Source organism: Lipotes vexillifer, unplaced genomic scaffold, assembly GCF_000442215.2.
Source record: "Lipotes vexillifer unplaced genomic scaffold, Lipotes_vexillifer_v1.1 scaffold706, whole genome shotgun sequence".
Lineage (NCBI taxonomy): Eukaryota > Metazoa > Chordata > Mammalia > Artiodactyla > Lipotidae > Lipotes > Lipotes vexillifer.
Window position 1 is genome coordinate 212993 of NW_006787749.1, and position 6086 is coordinate 219078.

The window sequence follows — 6086 nt, forward strand, 5'->3', positions numbered from 1 at the left end:
GGAGGTGGACACTCATCAGGTCTCCTGCCAATCCTGAAGGAGGGGTTCTGATCAAACCTTGGGCCCCAAACCCTTCAACTACTGGGTTCTCATACCTAGAAACCCAGGCCATGTGGCTTCCAAATCCTAGCTCCTTTTGCCTCCAAGAAACTGCAAGGTAGCTCTTGACCCCGCCCCTTTACCCTACAAACACCCTTACCGCAACTCGGTAGTGCGCATCCACATCAACCAGAGGCGTGAGGGCAACCGCAGGCGCTCAGCGCGCATGTGCCTTGGTGGACTGGACAGCCTGACCACCTCAATCCCACATAAGCCCTCTGCCCTCAGAGCAGCAGAACATCTTGACGCCACTCCTGACCAACTCTTTCCAACTGCATCTCGTCTCATTCCAACCCTTCCCCCAACACCGGTCCCTCTCCCTCCGCTCTGCATCACCTCTTCGTTCGGCCCCTTCCCCAACACCATACACCTCCTCTCTGCAGTATAGCCACGCAGCGCACTGCCCCTTTTCGAAACGCCCCCTTCCTCCGCTCTGCTGTACTCCTCCGCACCTCCTCTTCTCTTTATATGCCCCCTCCCTACGCTCTGCAGTAAGTGCCTGCACTGCCCCTTCCGCAACAGCGCACCCCTACTTCCACGTCTGCAAGTGACCATCCCGCCCTTACTGCAACATGGTTACCCCAACCACAAATCCTATGGTATTAGGCTTTTTTGTAATCCTTCCCAAACGCTACCAGGTTATGTCCCTTTCTTTTCAAACCGGTATCAACCGGGTCCTAGCCCCTCTTTTCTCCCCTCTGAGCCAGGTCATTTCAGATGTATAATAAGGATTCTGCCCCTTACTTTTTCTAGTTCCCAATCTCTACTTTCTGTGGCCCAAACCAGGTCCTGCGACCTCTCTCCAGTTTAAACGAAGCCTCCCATCGCCTATCTCCCTGCCTAATTGGATCGTGTTCGATTCTTTCTACGGCCGGAACTATTTCTCCATCTTTCTGCAGTCCCAACCGGGTCTGCATCCCTCCTTCCTGCAGCCCGAACTGAGTCCAGATCTCTCTTTCCATAGCCCAAAGGGGATTCTGCCCTCTCCTTTCTCCCTTGCAAACCGAGTCCAGACACCTCTAAATCCGACCACTTCTATGTGGTTAGCTCCTGAACCTCTAGCAGGTTTCCTTCAAACACTAGGGATGTGTGGAGTCAAGCACGTCAAACCCTAGCCTGGAGTCCCCCACAAGGTCTTCAGTAAAGCAGGGCACTTTAGCTCACCTCTCCTGTCCAGAAGGCGTCCACTCTCGCCAAGCCTCTCCTTAGGTCTGAGCCTATCTGCTCCTCCTCCCCAGCCGGAAGTGGTCCTGCCTCTTTCCGCCTCCAGAGGGGTCTCCTTCCCTGCCTATCAGCCTCCTCCCTCACTCCCTACTTCCAGCTTTCCTTTCTCCCCAATGTGATCTCTTTTCTGCTTACTACCTCTTATTCAGCAATCATTCTTTTCTATTCTCCATTTGATTTATCTATCCCCCACCCTGTATCCCCATTCCTATTTGATTCCTCTGTTGCCCCTAGGAGGACTGTGTTTCTCTGGGCTCCCACACCAATGCTTTGTACAGACCCCTCTATGCCAACCTTAGTTACATAGTGTGTTGTTTTAGTGTGTTGTGTGTCTGGGTCTCTCTCCCCAGGAGCTGCTCTGGGGTAGGGGACTAGATCATGTTAATTTCTATTGCTTAAGTAGGACCAAATTAAGACATTTAGAGTCTCTAAACGCTAAAAGTTAGGGTGCCCCCTACATCATATGTAATTCAGAATAAAATCAGTAAATATAAGAAAGCCTACCAAAAGTTTTTATTTATCCCCCAATGACTATTGATGCTTTTAACGTATATCAACTTAGCTGAAAATTTTTACTGGAACTGTGTTCCTCCTTTATTGGTACACTGGTACACAAGTGCTTAGCCTCTCTCTCTTGTGGAATGGAGCACTGCTCCCCAGTGTGGAAAACAGTTCTCCTTGGGCAATCACTTGCTCACTCAGTCAGTAATTATTTGCTGAGCACACAGTTCTGCCAAGGCCCTTGTTGGATGTTGGATCCCTGCCCTCAAAGAACTCACATCTATTTTTTGCAACTTTATTGGAGTATAATTGCTTTACACTTTTGAGTTAGGGTACCCCCTGCATCCTATGTAATTCAGAATAAAATCAGTAAATGTAAGAAAGTCTACCAAAAGTTTTTATTTATGCCCTGCTGACTATATTGATGCTTTTAATGTATATCAACTTAGCTGAAAATTTTTACTGGGACTGTGTTCCTCCTTTATTGGCACACTGGTACACAAGTGCTTAGCCTGTCTCTTGTGGAATGGAGCACTGCTCCCCAGTGTGGAAAACAGTTCTTCTAGGGCAATCACTTACTCACTCAGTCAGTAATTATTTGTTGAGCACACAGTTGTGCCATGGCCCTTGTTGGATGTTGGATCCTTGCCCTCAAAGAACTCACATCTATTTTTTGCAACTTTATTGGAGTATAATTGCTTTACACTTTTGTGTTAGTTTCTGCTGTATAACAAAGTGAATCAGCTATAAGTATACATATATCCCCATATCCCCTCCCTCTTTCATCTCCTTCCCACCCTCCCTATCCCACCCCTCTACGTGGTCACAAAGCACAGAGCTGATCTCCCTGTGCTATGCAGCTGCTTCCCACTAGCTATCTATTTTATATTTGGTAGTATATATATGTCCATGCCACTCTCTCACTTTGTCCCAGCTTCCCCTTCCCCCTCCCCAAGTCCATTCTCTACGTCTATGTCTTTATTCCTGTCCTGCCCCTAGGTTCTTCAGAACCTTTTTCTTGTTTGTTTTTTAGATTCCATATATATGTGTTAGCATATGGTATTTGTTTTTCTCTTTCTGACTTATTGGTAGTGTATATATGTCCATGCCACTCTCTCACTTCGTCCCCGCTTACCCTTCCCCCTCCCCAAGTCCTCAAGTCCATTCTCTACGTCTGTGTTTTTATTCCTGTCCTGCCCCTAGGTTCTTCAGAACCTTTTTCTTGTTTGTTTTTTAGATTCCATATATATGTGTTAGCATACTGTATTTGTTTTTCTGACTTACTTCATTCTGTATGACAGACTGTATTCTTAAGTTCTAAAACACCCATGTAGGAAGAACTAGTATTATCACCATTCCACAGTTGATGAAATTAATGCCCAAGAGGTGACGTGTCTTGTCTAAAGGCACATGGTCACTAAGTGATGGAACCAGAATATGAACCCACATCTGGTTGATTCCAAAGCCTGACACTCACTGTGGCAGGGGTGGTACTTGGTGCTACTGATGGGAAGAAGAAAGAACCCACATTGGCCCCGTGGGCAGCTGCTCTTCCTCTTATTTCCCTTGACCATACCAACACCCTATCTCTCTGCCCCCTTCCCTCCCTCTCTCCAAATATTCTCCTCCCCTTCTCCCATTTCTTCTTTCTCTTCATGTACTTTCTCTTTCTCTAATTCACTGGTGAAGAGTTCCCCAGTGGTTTTCCATGTGCCAAAACCCATACTATGCACTGGAGATGCAAAACTGGATGAGATTCACAACCTGTCCTTGAAGATTTCCCCATCTGGCTGGGATGCATAAGAATACAACATGTCACTGAAGAATCCCAGAGCAGGGTACTGATGGGTCTCACAGAGGAAATCACCTACTGGAAGGCAGTGAAAGCTTCCAGATAGGGTGTATTTGAGCTGGGTGTGTCCTGTGGGAGGAGTAGAACATTGGCAGAAGAGAAGGGAAGAAGGAGTAGTTCTTGTAGGACTGCAGGCTCTGAGGAGCCTCTGCCGAGCATAGGGGCACATGGGATGGTGTCAGATGGGTCTCTGCTCTAATGCACCTGCTTCGCATCTGTTCCACTTGCACAGAGACCCTCAGAGTCATGTTTCAGATGCAAAGATGACCATATCTATAGCCACCAAGTGTTCCCTTGGCCTGCAGGTTTAAATCCAAGCTCCTTAGCCTATCATTCAAGGCCCTCCACAGTCAGTCTCTGACAGCCTCACAGGCCTCAGTCACAGTGGATGACTCATGTTCTGCCTCCTGCCAATGCCATACCTTTGCTTAAACTCTTCCTCTACCTGGAATGTCTTTGTTCCCCTCTCCCATACCCCATGCCTGCCAATAAAAGGCCTGCCTTCCTATAAAGATTGGTACAAATGCTGCTTTTCCCAAGAAACCATCTGAGATCACCCCAAGCTTAGTTAGTCTTTCCTTCCTCCTTGCTCTTTTGCATGGCTCTGTCAGAGCACTTAATAAACTGGGTAAGAGCTCTCTGTTTACTGGTTTACTGTTTACTCTCTTTCCTACATGCTAGACTGTGAGCTCCTTGGGGCCCCATCATGCAGATGTTGTTCATCTCTGACACCCCAGAACTCATGTCCTGATTCACAGAATAGACATCTGAATGAAATATTACATTACCTCTTTTTTTTTTTTTTTTTTTTTTTTTTTTTTGCTGTACATGGGCCTCTCACTGTAGTGGCCTCTCCTGTTGTGGAGCACTGGCTCCGGACATGCAGGCTCAGCGGCCATGGCTCACGGGCCTAGGCACTCTGCAGCATGTGGGATCTTCCTGGACCAGGGCACAAACCCGTGTCCCCTGCATCAGCAGACGGACTCTCAACCACTGAACCACGCGGGAAGCCCCATTATCTCTTCTTTTAAAAAAAAATTATTGGAGTATACTTGCTTTACAATGTTGTGTTCGTTTCTACTATATAGCAAAGTGAATAAGCTATACATGTACATATATCCCCTCTTTTCCGGATTTCCTTCCCATTTAGGTCACTACTGTGCATTGAGTAGAGTTCCCTGTGCTATACAGTAGGTCCTCATTAGTTATCTATGTTATACATAGTATCAAAAGTATATATATGTCAATCCCAATCTCCCAATTCATCCCACCTCCTGTTCCCCTTGGTATCCATATGTTTGTTCTCTACGTCTGTGTCTCTATTTCTGCTTTACAGATAAGATCATCTGTACCATTTTTCTAGATTCTGCATATATGTATTTATATACAATATTTGTTTTTCTCTTTCTGACTTACTTCACTCTGTATGACAGTCTCTAGTTCCATGCACATCTCTACAAATAACCCAATTTCATTCCTTTTTATGGCTGAGTAATATTCCATCATATATATATGTACCACATCTTCTTTACCCATTCCTCTGTTGATGCACATTTAGGTTGATTCCATACCCTCGCTACTGTAAATAGTGCTGTTATGAACATTGGGGTGCATGTATCTTTTTAAATTAGAGGTTTCCCCCAATATATACACAGGAGTGGGATTGCTGGATCATATGGTAACTCTATTTTTAGTTTTTTAAGGAACCTCTATCCCAATCCATTACCACCAACAGTGCAAGAGGGTTCCCTTTACTCCACAACCTCTCCAGCATTTATTGTTTGTAGAATTTTTAATGATGGTCATTCTGACCAGTGTGAGGTGATACTCATTGTAGTTTTGATTTTCATTTCTCTAATAATTACTGATGCTGAGCATCTTTTCACGTGTTTGTTTCCCATCTGTATGTCCTCTTTGGAGAAATGTCTGTTTCGATCTTCTGCCTATTTTTTTGATTGGGTTGTTTGATTTTTGATATTGAGCTTCATGAGCTGTTTGTATATTTTGTAGATTAATCCTTTGTCAGTTGCTTCATTTGCAAATATTTTCTCCCATTCTGAGGGTTGTTCTTTTGTCTTGTTTATGGTATCCTTTGCTGTGCAGAAGCTTTCAAGTTTAATTAGGTCCCACTTGTTTATTTTTGTTTTTAATCTAGGAGGTGGATGAAAAAAAGGTCTTGCTGCAATTTATGTGAAAGTGTGTTCTGCCTATGTTTTCCTCCAAGAGTTTTATAGTATCCAGTCTTACATTTAGCTCTTTCATCCATTTTGAGTTTATTTTTCTGTATGGTGTTAAAGAATGTTCTAATTTCATTTTTTTACATGTAGCTGTCCAGTTTTCCCAGCACCATTTACTGAAGAGACTTCCTTTTCTCCATCATACAGTCTTGCCTCCTTTGTCATAGATTGAC